Genomic DNA, 18,088 nt, shown 5'->3' with positions numbered 1-18,088 from the left:
GGAGCTTTGGCATTGGCTCCCCCTTGGCATTGGAGCAGCTGTTAAACTGCCGTGAGGCAGGAGAGGCACAGATGGGGAAAGGAGGGTTCATATTCAGGCCAGCACATGGGGCTGGTCTTGAAAGACCAACCAAGACAAGGTGAGGCAAATTCCTTCTTTAGGAATGTGCAAAATATCCCATGCAAGCCATGTGTTAACACCCCATGGATGTCAGGACCCACTGCTCTATTTATGGAAAGAATGGCAAAAGATGCCAAATGTGATTCATGGGGTTTTATCCAAGGCAAAATTCACCACAGCTACCTAATAATTAGGGGTTTTTAATTCTATGCTCAAGTATTTATGCTGTGGAAATAGAAGCATTTCCTAAAAGGGAGTCATTCCAACAAAGGCAGATGATGCAAATGCAGATTGTCATGGCTGATGCTAAAAACTGAACAGTTTAAGTTAAATATATAGAATTAAATTAATAGTTAAATATATAGAATATTAATTTAAATATGTAGAATTTCACCTTTATGATTTCATCCTTGCCCATTGCAGACTGTTTGCTCTGAGTGTAACTTCTTGTGTGATAACAGTCTCAGTCCTTTTTTTGCTTTATGACTCCAATTCATTTGGTGTCTGTTCTGTCTGTCTTTCTGGGTTTTTAATTTAATTTCTCCTTATTTGCTTGCTTTCATGCTTTCTGTAAGGAAAGTAATAGATTCCTTTCTTACATGGAGAATAATTGCTGGAAAAAGTAGAAGAAAATTCCAGCTGCAAAGCCCAGGTCTCCAACAGTTTGTGCATCCCTTCTATTATTCCTCAAATGGAAGGAGACAACATTTTGGAAAAGAGACAACATAGTACCTGCAGGCTGAATGCCTTAGCTAGTACCCCCAAATTATTTTTTTAAGTGAAACATCAAAAAAATAAGCCCTTTTATTAATATTTTTATTAACAGTGTGGTAAACATTGCAATTGTTCAGCTTGGTACCCATAGTGCTCAAGCCAAACATTCACTGGAAACATGAACCCAGCTGACCAAACAGCATTGTAGCTCTGGTTTTCTTTTTTTTTTCTTTTTTTTTCTAAAGAGTTTAATTCAAAGAAATGACTGTAAACGTTTGAATTTGTGCACGTGCGAGAGGCTTTACCCTGTTCTTACAGCCTGAGCTTTTCCAGCAGTTTAAACAACTTACAGGAACATTGCTATTTTTAGTTCAGTATTTTGAAATATTTGACCATCTTGAAAATTAACTCTTGGTGGAGGTGATGAGGAGAATTTTATTTCACTTTTGCATTATTATCACAGGTAGGGACGATCACAATGTTCATGGTTACAGCCGCCCAGTAATTTTAGTTATATAAGCCCATATTTCATAGCTTTGGAAAATTAACAAGTATGGGCTGAAATGGTCTGGTTCCCATTTCTGCCTCATGATGATTTCTCCTTTTTAAATTAATTTCTAAAAATGAAAAATAAATCCATCTCTGAGAACAAGAATAAGAGAAAATTTGTTGCCTTGGTCATGTTAAAAAAAAATCATGCATTTCACCTTTTTTTTTCTCTTGTACTGCTGGTGGAAAAGATGATGTTGAAATCCCAAGTGGATGAAAGGGCAGAACCACCAACTTTTCTGTCAGATGTGGCTTTTTTGTCGCTTTTGAAGAAGAGCCTAGTTTGAGAAAGACAAAAACCTCTGAAGTGTCACCAACTGCACACAGACAGAAGAAACAACTCCAAAATCTGGTTGGATGTCTCAAAATCTACAGCAAAGCATCTCAGGACCCTAAATCGAGAGGGACAGGGCAGTGAGTGATCACCCAAATTGATTCAGCATCCATTCCAGACACCAAAGGAAGAGGCTGTTTTCATTTGTCTCAAGTTTTTCTTCTTTTTGCGCCCTCAAGAAGAGGCCAGCCTTGGTATTTGGGGTTCCAATGGACATCCAAGGAGCAGAATTCAGGGAAAGAGCTGGGTAAGAGCACAGCCCAGCCCTGTTGAGCAGAGCTGATTTTCCACAAGCATATCGAGGGTCTGAAGTGGAAATGCCAGGAGTGGAAATGGCACAAAGCTGTGCCAGAGGAGTTTTGTGTTGGAGGTCAGGAAAAGGTTCTTCCCCCAGGGATGGTCAGGCACTGAACAGGTTTCCCAGGGAATGATCACAGCCCCAAGGGTGCCAGAATTCCAGAAGTGCTTGTGCAGTGCTCCCAGGCACAAGGTGGGATTTTTGGGGTGTCCTTAGGGTCAGGAGTGGAACTGGATGCCTTGAAGAAGAGACCAAGGGTCCCGAGAGACACAGGATGAGGTCGTGATCACCCTGGATTTAGAGCAAAAGCCTGGACTCCTGCACTGGATGTGGAATGAGCAAACACATTGTGACACTGATTTAGGACAAAAGAAACCTTCAAGTACCAGGAGTTCTCTTCTGGATGGGCCTGTAATGCCTCTTTAATTAATGAGATGTCCCTATCAGTTGGTTGCCCAAAGCAGAATGATGTCTCAGGTTTCAGTTTTTATATTTTTCAGATTCTGTGCTGCTTTAGTGTGTGGGTCTGAGCTCCACATCAGGGCATGGTGAGCTCTGTGCACAGAGCAGGGAGACAAAACAATTCCTGCTCCAGCTGGGCACCAAGGACAAATGACCCAAATCTCAGCCCCAGAGCACAAACACCGTGGGCTGGAGAGAGAAAAACAAGCAGGGTGGGACTGCCTGGGCTAAAGCTGGAATGGGACAATGAACTGCAAGGTGCAAATGGAGCAGAACTGATCCCAGGGAGAGACCCCGGGAGCGCTCGTGCATTTTGGGGCCATTTTGGTTCATCTTGGGTGCAGCCCTGGCTGGGCTCTGGTGCTGCCCAAGGTGCATCCATGGAGGAGATCCTTTGAATAAATCCCTGCTTTATTCTTTAGCTCTGCCCAGTCTCTGTTCTAGGGCAGCCTGCACAAGGCATGAAGAACAATAAGAACATCCACCAGCTGCCCTCCAGCACAGTCCTGGGCTGGATCAGCCCCGTGCTCAGGGCAGGGTGTTGGAATTTGCTTTTCCACACCAGAATGCTGCAGACAATCCCCTTTTGTCCTGCTGGTTCTAAATCCTTTGAGCAGCTCATTGTGAACTCCCTTTTCCAACACAGGTGTGCTCTCCTTTTCACTGCCAGTTCCTGACCTCACCCGGGTGAGTTCATGACAGCTGAAAACCCGTCTTTGGTGTGACTTCTCCAAGTGAGAATGAGTTTGTTTTGGAAACAGAACAAGTTTTCCTCTCAGTTTTTGGGCAGGAGTCCATCTGACACTGAACTACCTTCAAGATATCTCAGTGGCAGAGCTCACCTTCTGCACCTCAAGAGCATTTTACTGCAGGTTAAAGAGAAATTTTACCATTGTTCACTGCCAGAAAAAAAAAAAACCAAATAAAAAAACAAGACGTCCCTTTCGGTTATAGGCAATAAAATATATGGCAATAAAAACTCAATAAAAAACAAAACAAAAAAAAAAAAATCAAAAAACAAACAAACAAACAAAACCAAAACAAAAACCAACCAAACAAAAAAACCCACAAAAAAACCAAACCAAAACAAAACAAAACCACCAAAAAAACCACCACCAAAAAACATCAAAAACGAACAAAACCCAAAACCATGCATTTGGACTTGTCTGGAAAAAAATATTTTTCACTGTTAAAATCTTATTATATCTCAAGCTGAAAGTTTATGGAAGTGTTGTTACATCTGTTATTGGAAACAAAGCATCTGCTTTCCTATTTCTCAAAGTTCTTTGGAGAAGTTCTGCTTATTCTATTATTATAGTGATACATATGGATGACAAGTAGTATTTTGATGCTGTTTGATATGAAATTCAAAAGAACATAATGCCAAAAACGAAAGGAAAAAATATCAGAACATGCTTAAATTTTTATACACCTTCTCATGTAGGAAAAAATAGCATGGCCTTGTGGTAATTTGGGACATTGGATTAAATAATTCAAAGACATTTATTCGGTTTTCTAATACAGCAAAATTGATACTCATTTCCATAACTTCTCACAATCTGAAACATCAGCGTTAAGAATAGATGTATTTTCTTTTTTTCTGTTAAGAGAAACAGAAATTCCTCCAGGAGAGCAGGAGTCAGATGTGTCTCATCTCATTTGATCTTTAAGGGAGCTTCTCTTTTTCCAGGCAGTTTTGCCACCTGCCCTGGGCTGCCAGTATAAGCTGAGATGAATCCTTCCAGCTGCCACTCCACAGGAAAATCAAAATTATTGCATCAGAAAAATAAAAAAATCAGGAAGCCCTGAGGGCATGAAAGAGGATGGAATACAAACTGCAAATCCATGGGCACTGGATGGGATTCAATATCCAACTGGAACCATGGAAAATGACTGGGTTTGTGTAAGATGGAAGTCCAGGTACAGCCAGCGTGGACAGGTGGCTTCTCCAGAGGAGGGGCGATGATCTCCCTGTCATAGAAATTTAAAATTTAGAATTTTAAAATATTTTAAAGTATTTTAAATCAGGAAGGGCATTGCTTCATTCCACAGGCCTGCACTGAGCAGCTGTTGTGAAAACAGCAATAAAAACCCAATAAAAATCTAAATTTCTACGAGACCCAGGACGAATCATTAACCCACTTTGCAGATTCTTGTCTGTTTCCCTACAGGGATTGTGCCTTGACAGCAAGAAGCAAAAAAAATTACATTAAAATTACTTTCTAATTGTCAATAATTAATCAAACTAAGAACTATTGTTCCAGGCTCCACTGGATAAATAATTAGTCCCTACTGGCCTCATTTCTCCTCTTTAAAATGGAAATAGAAAAGCTGTTTTTGACAGTGTATTTTGCTTCTAATTTCTATGAATGGTCAGTTTTCAGGGAAAAGAACAGGACAGGACCTGACAGGAAAGTTTTCAAACTGCTGCTGTAGTAAACATAAAGAAACAAGACTAATAATGTCATTTTTAGAGGTGGTAGCCCTGCAAATATGGACTGCACATCTCTAGATGCGACAGATTTCCTCCATTTGCCTCACTGATTTCTTAAACTTTATGCCAAGAATGCAAATAATAATCTGCTTTATGATTTAGCATCAATAACACACTAATAATGTATGTTAAATACATTTAAATAAATTTAACATAGCGGATTCTTTACCAACACCCAATTTAAGACCCTTGGCAGGGAATTTTTGGCTTAAATACACTCTGATTTCATAATTACCCCAAACCCCAGGAAGCAGAGCTATCTGCTTACAACTCTTAGATATTTTATAGCTACAAATGTCCAGTTAAATAAAGTGATTTTCTGGTTTTTAGGCCAAATACATGCAGAGACTCTCATCTTTAAAGAATAAAACCATTTAAAAAAGCACTAAAACCAAACACAAACTGCCTGTTGGGAATGGCTCCTGCAGCACTGGAAATCCTGGACCATGCCCAGGGTTTTTTGGGGGTGTTGCTGGAGTCTGCTGGCCCCAAAGGGCTGTTCCTCACACTGGGGAAAATCCTAAAACTTTAAATCTTAAATTTTAATATTTTAATTAAAAATATTAAAAACTTTTAATCTTAATTTTTTTAAATCTTAAAACTTTACAAATAAACCAATTTACAACCTGCAACATTCCTTGCCTCTGTTGAAGTCACCAATATAGAAATAACTCTATGAAAAGACATTTCTTGCAATAGAATAACAAAATTTTATTACTGAATACGTGGAAAAAAATATTACATTTTCCAGTTGTTTTGATGTATTAATACATCATTTGGAGAATTCTTGATTTTTTTTTAATCAGAAAAAAAATATAAAAATTAAAATAAACTTTTGGACAAATGATTTGCAGGCACATTCTGGTTTACACACCCAAAGGTTGAGCCACAGCAGCAGGGTTTGAGGAAGAGCAGAATTCCCAGCAGCACCAGAATAGTGCTGGATTTTATTCCAAGGAAAGGCAAAAGTGCAAAGCTTGCACTTCCTGGTGTTTGAAAGAACACTTCATATATAAACTTAGAGGCAGAAATAGAAAGGAAGGTGTAAAACTGAGGATTCCTGCACTGCTTGCCATATTTCAAATAGGCTGAGGTTACTCTTTAAAAATATAAACTCCAGCCCTGAGTGAGCGCTCTCTGCTCTGGATCAAACCTGAGGCTTGTGATGATCTTTTTGGGCCCTAACATCAACAAATCCTTTAAATAAATGTACAATTCCTGCTTCCCTCTGTGTACACGATGGCTGCTCATGGAATGGCCATTCCAGGCACTGAACATGTTTAAAATCATAAAATTAAACATAATACACTCCAGTACTACTATATATCTATATCTATATCTATATCTATATCTATATCTATATCTATATCTATATCTATATATCTATCTATATATACATCTATATCTTGTTTTATTTCATTTCATTTCATTTTACTTTATTTTATTTTATTTTATTTTATTTTATTTTATTTTATTTTATTTTATTTTATTTTATTTTATTTTATTTTATTTTATTTTAATTTTATTTTATTTTATTTTTCCCCCTTACAGTTCCTCTGTTCTTCCTCTGACCACCATCCCTCAGTTACATCAGGCTCAAAGAACTTGCTCTTGTCTCATTTTGTGAGCTGAACCATCCTAAATGGATCTTGGTCCTGCCTAAAATCTCCAGAGGATGGCAAAGACTGGAGGAGCAGAGCTGTGTCTGAGCTGGAAGGGGGGATTCATGTCACCCAACCTTTACTCATCTAAATCAGAGCCAATAAATCCCAAACAAAACCTCAGGAATTGTCTGAATTTGGAGAGTGCATTTTAAAGCTGCTAAAATGAGAAAAAGTGAAAGGAAGGAAAGGAAAGAACTGGACTGTAATAAATAAAATCTTTCTTCGCTTTTGCCTGGATTTACCTTTTATTCTTAATGTTTTCATTTTCCATAATATTTCCAAATTATTTTTTCTGTTCTGATCCAAACCCATGACTCTGACACCTGACAAAAGAGGAAGAAACACAAATATTCTAATTAACAAGATTTTTTTATTAAGAGCTCCAGCTCAGATCAACATACTTAGCACAAAATATTTCCCTTCTTTTTCCCTTTTTCCAATACTTAATCTGCCCACCATTTGAATACAAGCTCATTTTAGACATGAACACCTCTTAAGGAAGTTTCTTTGAATTCCAAACACTATCCAGGGAGAGGATGGAATCGTTTATTGGACCACAAAGGCTTTGAAAGAAAAAGAAGAGAGAAAATCCACCTTGCCAGGTGCTTTGGAAGTGAATACAAGGGAATATTTTTATTTCCTAGTAAAGAGAAATGGTCAGGAATATCTAGAATTGTTCAAGATGTGGCCAGTGCTTGTTTTCCTGTTGGTTTTATTTACATGAGATTCTAATCTTGGGAGGGAAGGGAAGGGAAGGGAAGGGAAGGGAAGGGAAGGGAAGGGAAGGGAAGGGAAGGGAAGGGAAGGGAAGGGAAGGGAAGGGAAGGGAAGGGAAGGGAAGGGAAGGGAAGGGAAGGGAAGGGAAGGGAAGGGAAGGGAAGGGAAGGGGAAACACAGGATCTTCTAGAATTTGTTATAAATCCTTGTCCTAACTTGCAACTCAATACTGACCCAAGACAAACAGCTGTGCCATTTTTCCTAAGTTTCCTTGAAGCCTAATGAAACTATTCAAACCCAAACGCTCCGAAGTATACCACAGACAACAACAACAACAAAAAAGAGATTTCTGAGGCCAACTCAGACCTTCCATGTTTTTTCTCAGGTTTGAAAATGACTGTGGCCCAGAAGGTCACAGCCAGGAGATCTTGATGGAATAAAAGCATCAGGTGTGGCATTGCTGCCATTTTTTATTGGATGTAATTTAGCAAAGAGGGTGGGGAACAATGCCAGGCATGATATCTATGCTTTGCCTCCAGTGGAAATGTGAGGCTGTCCCCCAAAGGGAGAAACTAATAGGCTTAATTAAGATATAATTGAGCCTTTTTATGAATTTGAAAGAAATAATCTTTCCCTACTTTCCCCCCAGAAGAGTCAGGGCCCACAAGCAGCTGATGCTGTCATTAGTGGTGCTGAGAGGCAGCTGCTTTCTCAGGATGGCATTTTTATTGCATTTTTCATCCTATTAAGCACACAAAGGGCTGTGCAGTTTAAACGATTAAGAACTGATATTTAGGAGTTAGCACATTTATTTTTAAAATAGAAGTGAGATCTTTCCACGTCAACTTGTCAGCAGCCTTTACTACCTTGATACACCATGGGAAAGCATTCTTACCCTGTAGTAGCTTCTAATTACATTTCTTTTGAGTCTGAAACTCCTCAAATCATGCTTGTGATTAACCATGTCAGGCCTGTCAAAATACATGAGGGTTTGATGGGCTTAAATCCAAAGCAGCATTGCACAGAAGAAAGTGTCACTGCTAGGAATTGATTCCTGCCTTGTCACCTCTTTTTGTGGTGGCACTCTCTGTGTAAAGTTCACTCAAAACATTGCTATGGCCAGTAATGTTCATAATTATTGGGTTTTTTTACTAAAAATTAGCCTTTATTTCCACCTCACATGAAGGGCAGACACCTGCATGTTTATTCTGAACCCTTTTACAGGAACAGCCCCAAAATACCTCCTGATCCTCTCCTAGGTTAGAAAGCTGGGAACAGTTGTTTTGTTTTTCATCTGATGCCTTGTGCAGGCTGACCTAGAGCAGAGGCTGGACAGAGCTAAAGAATAAAGCAGAGATTTATTCAAAGGATCTCCTCCATGGCTGCACCTTGGGCAGCACCAGAGCCCAGCCAGGGCTGCACCCAAGATGAACCAAAATGGCCCCAAAATGCACGAGCGCTCCCGGGGTCTCTCCCTGGGATCAGTTCTGCTCCATTTGCACCTTGCAGTTCATTGTCCCATTCCAGCTTTAGCCCAGGCAGTCCCACCCTGCTTGTTTTTCTCTCTCCAGCCCACGGTGTTTGTGCTCTGGGGCTGAGATTTGGATCATTTGTCCTTGGTGCCCAGCTGGAGCAGGAATTGTTTTGTCTCCCTGCTCTGTGCACAGAGCTCACCATGCCCTGATGTGGAGCTCAGACCCACACACTAAAGCAGCACAGAATGTGAAAAATATAAAAGCTAAACCTGAGGCATCACATCCATATTGTCACCTCGCAGCCAATGTTCATTTTCCCTGTTTGAGGCTCCATCCCATTTTTATTTCTCAGCTGTGCTGCTGAAAGCCCTCCAAGCTCCAGGCTGAAGTCACTTGTGCTAAGTGCTCTGTGACCCTAAGTTATGGCACAGATCTGATTCCAAAGAACAAATAGTCTGAAATTTTGATGTTCTGAGGATAAAAACATGTAAATATGAAGAGCCACCAGGGAACTCAATTTTTTTCCTCAAGGTGATTGAACCGGAAAAAAAGCAAAGCCAGGGACAAAACAGAGGTGTCTCACTCTTTTAGACAGCTCTAGACTTTTATCTAATAAAACATTTATTATTTTAAACACTTAGGGTCAAATCACATGAGATTTTCATGGCTTTTGTGCATAATTAATAAGTAAAAGCCAACTGTGAATCATCATCATAATTATTGTCATCATTTTAACATTATTATTATTATCATCATTATTATTGTCATGATCATTAACATTATTTCATTATCATTATTTTCTTCTCTAATACCAGAAACAGTCCTCACGCCAAAATGAAAAAATTATAAGCCCAACCACCTCTTTCTGACATGTGTCCTGAAGTAAAATAACATCTGATAAATAATTTCATAATCATGCAAATAATAGTAAAAAAAAGGCCAATGAAACAGCACCTAATTTATGGATTGCACTGTCCCTTTATTTCAGAGAAAATTTTGTGAACCAAGACCAAATTTTTTTGAAAAACAAATTACTCATATTTTTATGTACTCCCAGGAATAGCTAATACATGATAAGAGAACTGTTTAATGATATAAAGTTATATTATAATACCCATGTAATATAGTACAATAGATATATTGCAAAACTTAATCCACATGAATCTAAAAAACAGAGAAAAGAGATAAAAATAAATCTCAAAATTTGAGAGTTTTGTGGCAATTTTTTTTGCATTTTTTATAGTTTAATAGTTTTCATTTAAGAATATATTATCAAACCAATTTTTTTATTCCATTTGGCTTTTTCCCCTGCTTCCTTTTGGCAAAACAGAGCTTTTTCAACTATGGATTTACTGCTGTAATTTTAACCTGAACTGTGGAAAAACAGGCTGGATTTGGATTTGGATTTGGATTTGGATTTGGATTTGGATTTGGATTTGGATTTGGATTTGGCTGGTGGCACTTTTCAGAAGGCTGTCGGATGTTTTCAATCTCATCATGTCCAACAAGGACACAAAGAGGCATCAAATGGCCTTTGAGGATTTAAAGATAGCATCAATCGTTTTCAATGTCAGTATTTTACCACCAAATCCACACCATTTTCCAATGTAAACAATGCTGCAAAAACCAAATTATCATAAAATCTTTTACAAGCAGAGCTAAAAATCATGGAGATTATGCTCTGTGAGTGTCAGTTTAAAATTATTTGAGTTTGCCCCTGCATTTTTCAGTACTTATTTGAAATTAGGCTATGATATTCAATCAATCACCAGAGCAACCCAGATGTGAGGACATAAAAATTCTGGGGGTTGAGTTATAGCCCTGAAGCCTTTAAACCAATTTTCTTTTTATTGGTGAAAGGGAAAAATCAAGAATTCCTTCACTGGGTCAGTGAGTTACAACGAGCTGATTCGAAGCAAAATATAAGCAGGTACATAAAATCAATCAAGCAGAATAAAGAGCCAACCTCTGGCTAAACTTACTCCTCTTCTATCCAGTTCATTTAAAATGGGATAACAGTGACATAATAAGGTTAAAAGAAATATGATCATTAGGGCAGGGAAAATATTGACTCTTCTGAAGTGTTCTCTTCCTGGTTGGAAGAAGGCAGTTTAGAAGAAATGCAGTTCCTAAAGTCAACTGATGCAGCCCCAAATGCTTCACAGTGTAATGACAACAAATTATTGAGTTGTAAAAAAATGGATTCACATTTTATTTGTCTTTTCCTCTATAAATCAAAAAGTCAGAGTTTAGTGCAAAATAAAGCCAAAAAGCAAAGAGAACTTTAATCAGGCAGACACACATGGGGAACTCTGGTGTTATTCCTTCCAGGCTGCCCTTGGATTTTGTTGGAACTCTGATTACTGAGAATTTCAGATTTCTGTGCTGCCAGGCACTGAGCCCCAAGAGAACACTGCACTGACCTGAGGCCGTGGAGAAGCTTCCAAAATGGAATGACAGAACTGGGATTGTGGGTGTGGAGTTTGGATAGAAGTGTGTGATACCACAGGGTGGGAAACTCAGAGCTTAAGGGTTTAGAATAGAGCAATAAATATAGAAAACAAGATGGAGGTTTTAGGGCAGAGGCTGGTCCTTCTTCATAGGTTTAAGTGATATTGTGTAATTGGATAAAAATGTCCACATTGTGAGCCACAAGTTGTTAGTTATTAGGTTAAAAGCTTATTTAGGTTAAAAGGTTAGTTATTAGGTTAAAAGCAAAAATTATTCAGGTGTCATTTCTTAATTGGACAGTTTATCCTTAAAAAACCTTGCAGAGAAAGAGTTCCATTTTTTAGTTTCTTAGAGTGAAGTGCTATAAAACTCACACTTTGCGAAACTGTAATATAAATAAGAACTAATAAAACAAGAAATACCATCTCACACATTTAATCCCACCCCCAAAAAAAAAAAAAAAAAAACCCAAAAAAAACCAATTAAGACTCCACAGGATTTCTGAAGGAAAAAAACCATCAAAAGTGTTTCACACATGGCACAAGGCAGGGTTTAATTCACTGCTGTGACTGCATGGAGTAACCAAGTCCACATTCCCCTTGCTCTCCGTTTCAGATCAATATTTAGGGGAAAAAGCTTTGTGTCATCACATCAGATGATAAAGCCCACATTAGTCAGAGGCTGAATGTGAAATTAGTCACTGAGAGACCTTGAACTGAGGCACCTTGCCCACAAGGCTGAATGGGACAGAACCAAAGATGTGAAAATAGCGAAAATCTAATTTTTTTTTTATTTTTTATTTATTTTCCTTTCTTACTCATTATGTCTTCTAAAGAAAGATGCATAAGATTAGAAATAATATGGGGGTTTTTTTAAGTTTCTTCTTCATCTTTTTTTTTTCTTTTTTTTAAACGTACTTCAGACAGGAAAAAAATTAATTTTCCTCTAAATTGATTAAATATTTCAAAGGAATTTTCATGGCCAGTAATACAGAAAGGCAGCTTGTGAAATAGATGGAAAATCTATGAAAATTTTTCTCCAAAAGCCTGTCTGTCAGACTGGTTTGGACACATGTGAAATGCTGTTTTCCCCTCTGAGGTGATGTTTGCTCTCTGTGTACAGTGTTTAGTCTGGTTAGAATATTCCACCTGCCTTCTCTGGATTTTGGCTGAGCATTTTAATTGAAAATGTACAGCCTTGAATTATTTGCTCTGAATCCCCAAAGACAAAGTCAATTTAATCTTGAGGAGCCTCTGTGGAGAGTTGGTATATCCAGGAAAATTGATAAAACCTAATCAGCAAGAAGTGTCCTGCAGATAATTTGTTGGTTTTATGGATTGTATTTTTAATATCTCTGCAAAATGTACAAATAGTGGGCTGCTTTATTATGCTCTAATCTGGCAGGCAGTGTTCAAATGGGAAAACTTTTCGTTTTCATTGCTCAGTTTAACACAGGCAAAGGCAGAGGTAAAAGAGATTTATCTTCTCCTGGGTGTGAAATCAGTCAAGAGTTCAATTCTTCACCAGCTGGACTTGACATTCCATAATTATTATGTAAATTTTGCAGCTGGAAGACATGAAAATTGAAATTTCTCTCCCAATAAAATATTGCATTTCTTTATCTATTGATTAGTTTTTTAGCAATTATTGATTTTTCTTAAATGAATTTTTTCCAGAAAGGAAATTCTGATCATTATTAATCTCTTGATTAGGGGGATTTTTTTTTTCATTCTTTTTCTTTAAACAAGCTATTAATGGTTTATTTCTTTCATTGTAAAATTTCACAAGGTCCCAGTGATAATCTCCATTTAATTTCTGCCCAAATTCAAAAATTGATCGGACAGGCACTGGTTCCTCCTGGGCACCTGTTTTGAAGAAGCATAAATTATTATAGATTGATCAGAGAGAGCTGTCAGAGGTTTCAGATCAGCCAACACTGCCCACAGATCAGGTAAGTCAGTTACAATCAGGATTTCCCACAAAAAAAATTTATGCCATCAAGGTTTCAAAGCAGCCTATTGGAATTTTTCATTATCTCAGAATTTTCCCAGAGAGCCATTTTTGGAACTGAAATTGTTTCCACGTGGTAGCTGTCTGAAGGAAAGGCAACTTCCTTTTTTTCTCTGCAGCAAAATTCCTTCAAACCCTCTGAAGCTGAGGGTAGATGACAAATAAATACAAGTTTGCTACTCTTATTTTTAAAAAAAAGCAGAGAATCCCCTCCTGGGATTCTGGAGCAGTGACTGAATCTGTGCTTTGTGCCACTAAATTTTACCCATCCAAAAATTGATCTTTGCAGTCTTCCTCCCAGGAGAAAAGTGCAGCAGCCTGAAGAAGATGCTCCGGCTCCCCAGGTTCAAAATCTGGCCTTGCCTGTGCTTGATTAAAATTTGGGCAAAGCAAGGGGCTGAGAGAAGGAACATCAGGACAGAAATTCCCTTGGGTGTGGGAGGAATCCCCTGGATTCACATCTACCCCGTGCCCCTTGTGCAGGAACAGTAATTTTTCTGAAATTTGTGGCTAAAAATGAGACACAAATAATACAGAAATGGGAAACTTTACAAGGATTTATGGCTAATAAATACATGCTACCAAGATGATAAATAAATAATAATAAATGTAGAATGAGCAAACACAAAGTAGCAAAATTGGTACTATGGGTTCCAAAAAGAAAAGCATTCAAATAAACCAAACAGTCAAAGATCACCATTGCCTCTGTTCCCTTCTCTCTCTTTTTCTTCTTGGCAAAGAAAAGCATTAAATATATTCTCTTCAAAGCCTCAGATCAATTTATGTAGTTTTCAATTTACTCTGGCATCTTTCTAAGGAAGCTGTAATCTTCCTCTAGAATTCATTTTATCTATATGAGCAAAGTAAAATTCACCACTAAATCAGTACAGAGAAAATGGCAGGTTCTGCATCCTTGTATTTTTTTGGAAAAAACTGAATTCTTACTTAATCTAATCTTGGTTGCTCACACGATCAGCAGCCAATTATTTCTGTCTGAGGTGCTAAACTTTGCAGTAGATTTGCTCTCCACACTCCCAGAATGCTGACACCCCTCGGTGCTCTAATAAATCCACAGACCTTTGCAAAGACTGACCAGTCTCCCTGTATTTCTGACATATTATTTGTGTCAAAAATACCTTTTAATCTTCATTTCCACCTCCCATTAGACCATTCCATCTAGGGGCTGGTGGAACAGAGGTTTTGTTGATCCAGGGAAAGATGTTCTATTTGTCTCTCTCCCCCTCTCCATCTATTTTCCCTGGAGCAGCTAAATGAACAGGGAAATAAAGAATCCCTGAGAAGGATGTTCAAATAACCAGTTTCCTTGACTGATGCCACCATTTCTCTGTTGCCTTGACTCAGATCTCACTTTGACAGGTCTCATATGTCAGCCCTTCCAACTGATGTGTTTAGGGTTCATTAAATGAAATGACTCAGGAAAGGAAAGATGTCAACAGCCCCAAAACTTCATCTCCAGTTCTCATGGCAAATAAAGGAAGGAGTGGGAAATGGATATTTGGAAATGCTCTGCTTTCCTTCCTGCAGTCTGTATTTCTTTCTCTTGAGTTCCCAGATGTGATCCAGACATATCCATACCCTGCAGAGAGATCCAGGAAGTTTTTATTAAAATTGTGCAGAATTTGCTCCTAAGGGATCAACAGAGTTATGGACACAAGTGAGAAGGACATGAAATGGGAATTGAGAGAAAACGTAGCTGAGTTAAGTAACAGCATTAATCATTGCAGAATCATGGAATATCCTGAGCTGGGAGGATCATCAAGTCCAGCTCCTACCCCTGTACAGGCCAACCTCAAAAATCCCACCCTGTGCCTGAGTGTCGTCCAAAACCTCTTGGAACTCTGTCAGGTTTGGTGCAATAACCCCTTTCCTGGGGAGCCTGTCCAGAGCTCCATCACCCTCCACAAGAAGAACCTTCTCCTGATCTCCAACCTGAAGCTCCCCTGACACAGCTCCAGCCTTTCTTTCCCTTAGGTCGTGTCACTGGTCACCAGAGAGGAGATCAGAGCTCCACTTCTCCTGAGGAAGCTGCAGACTGAGATCAGGACTTCCCTCAGTCTCCTCTCATCTGGATGAGATGATTTTCCACATTATCGACCTGGAGACAAACATTTCCACCAATCAGGTCTGGCTAATGATATTGGGGAAGATAAAACAGGAAAGCCTTATAAATATGATTGCCTGGCAAAAGATTTTGAGAATACAGAAACTATAAGCGAGATTGAAATGAAAGTAAGCTTTGAGATACCTCAGTTACTGCACAACTGGAAAACAATGGTGTGAAGGCCAGCTGAAGGTGATCCCCTGTTGATGAAACAACACCCTCTGCTTGCAGACAAACCCAAGGGTCAGAGCAGACCCTGCTAACTTGGCAGAAGGGGCCAAAAGGGGAGTTTTTAGGGTTTAAAATGTCACACAGTATGGCAATGTAATGATTCTTATAGGCTGTATGTAAATGCTGTAGGATTTGTATCTTGTATTACGTAGGGAGATAGAACATAAGAAAATAAAGGTAGTATAGAAAGTAATCTTACCCCATTAAGGAGTTGCAGGTGAGCTAGTTATTAGAGACTGAGAACAGGCCTGCTTTTAACAGGCCTTGGCTGTAGCCAATAAGAAGAGTGATATAAAAGAGTGGATAAGTTGGTTGTAGGAAAACTGGAGTCAGTTGGCTGCTGTGAGGATGAGGAAGAGTCAGTGACTAGAGAAGGTATGAAACAGCAATATGGAACTCTTGCTCTCTGATGATGACAGTATTAGGTTGGTTAGTGAGAATTCGAATATTCAGCACAGAAGATTTATGTTATTGTAACGGGAACTTTGTTTTTTTTTTTGCTCTTTCTTGCTCTCTCATCGTTTTTACCATGCTCTTGCCTTCTGTCTCTTTACCTCTCTCCTTCTTTGCGGCCTGCTCTGAGGCAGCTCCAAGCAGGGCCCTGCACCCAGGCCCTTGGACATAAACCTGAAGTTCCAAGACCTGGCTTTAGAAATCTCTTCTCTCCATCTATCCCCACCATCCTACCCCCCAGCACTGCTGCAGTGACCTACACCTCTGGTCCAGCTGTGACTCTGTGTTTAGGGCAGGGAAACCTGCTTCCCATGGCCCTGGTGGCATCACCTGGCCCTGAAGGTCAGCGCACATTTCCCAGGTTTGAGCTCCAGAAGATCCATTGAGTTTTCCCAGTTTATTTTTCTCTTGCTAGTTGCTGTCCCCTTTTTGGAGGAAGAGCCATTGTGTAGGACTGATTTCTCCATGGAATGTGAATCCTGCCCCACAGGAGATCAAAGCACACTGTGTTACAGCATGCCACGTACTTGGATACCAGAGGTACCAGGGCAAGTGTCCCCAGAAATAAATAGCTACAAATATCTTATTATTTTCCATGAGTGATCCCACATTTTAGAGCTGTATGGCTGTAGAGAACACATCAGGCTTGTAATAAAACAATATTTCTTTTCCAGTCCCTCAGGATAAGAACTGATTGAATTGCATTTGTCTGAAGCAAAAAGAAAAAAGACTTCAATACTGTATGAATCATGGACAAAACTGTAAACCAGGCTGGATAAAGTGAACATTAAACTTCAAATTTAGGTATTGATATTATAAGCCTTGTACTTTTTATTCACCCCCAAGACTGGAACTCAAATGAATTTGGGGACATGTGCAGTTCTCATTCTTTCATCCCTCATTCCTTCCTCCATCTCCATTTCTCTCCCTCAAGCTCACCAGCTCCAAACCCTTGCTGTAACATAATAAGAGATTTTACTGAGTTAGAGATACTAAGGCAGAATCCATCATCCTTAAAAAAAAAAAAAAAAAATGCAGTATCAGGAAATGTTTTTATTTTCTTCCCTAGGAGTTAAAATTCTCTTTAGATCTTTGTTTATAACCATCTGTGTCAAACAGCAGATAATAAGGCAGAAAGTGGAAAAACAAAAGATATTCTTGTTTGTTGTTTGACATGGTTTTAGACTTTTAGGAGAGGCGTGAAATAATCTATTTGGGTTTATATCTTAAAGAGAAACAGGGGTATGTAGACAAGCTCAGACCTCTGGAATTACATACTCTGAGAAATTAGATAAAGCTGAAGAAGTAAAAAATTGTCAGGTTGGTTTTAGTTTAGTTTTTGGACATTTTTTTCGGTTTTGTTTGGTTTGGGGTGGTTTTTTTGTTGTTTTTTTTTTTTTTATTAGAGTTTGTTAACCTCATGTCCTACAAACAAGCCTGTTGGTTTTCTGGCCAATTCTGCATTAAGGCAATTTTTGGGGGTGGGATTTGATTTTTGGCTCTCCTGTGGACCCCAGAATTTCTGCACTATTTTCTCGTATTTCATTTTAGTTATAAAAGCATGACTGAACTCTGGTGTCTTCCTCCTCACAACTGCAGCTCCACTGTCTCACCCCTAACATGATCATTGCCTAGAAAAGAATTTGTTCTACTAATTCTGCTGGGTTTGGTGGCCAGGCTTTGGTAGTGGAGGGGTTACAGGGGTGGGTTCTGTGAGGAGCTCCCAGAAGATTCCTCCATGTCCAATGGAGCCAATTCCAGCCAGCTCCAGGACAGACCCAGAGCTGGCCAAGGCTGAGCCCGTCAAGGCATTGGCAACATCTTGGGGATAACAGAGCTAAGAAAGGGGAAAGGATTTGCTGTACAGGATAAATCAGAGAAAAGAAAAGAATATGTGAGAGGAACAGCCCTGCAGGCACCAAGGTCATGGAAAAGGAGGGGCAGGAGCTGCTTCAGGAACTTGAACAGGGATTTGCCTCTGGGCAGCCCAAGGA

This window comes from Melospiza melodia, chromosome 1, assembly GCF_035770615.1.
Source record: "Melospiza melodia melodia isolate bMelMel2 chromosome 1, bMelMel2.pri, whole genome shotgun sequence".
Lineage (NCBI taxonomy): Eukaryota > Metazoa > Chordata > Aves > Passeriformes > Passerellidae > Melospiza > Melospiza melodia.
The sequence above is the reverse complement of the archived record's forward strand: the minus strand, read 5'-3'. Positions refer to the sequence as shown.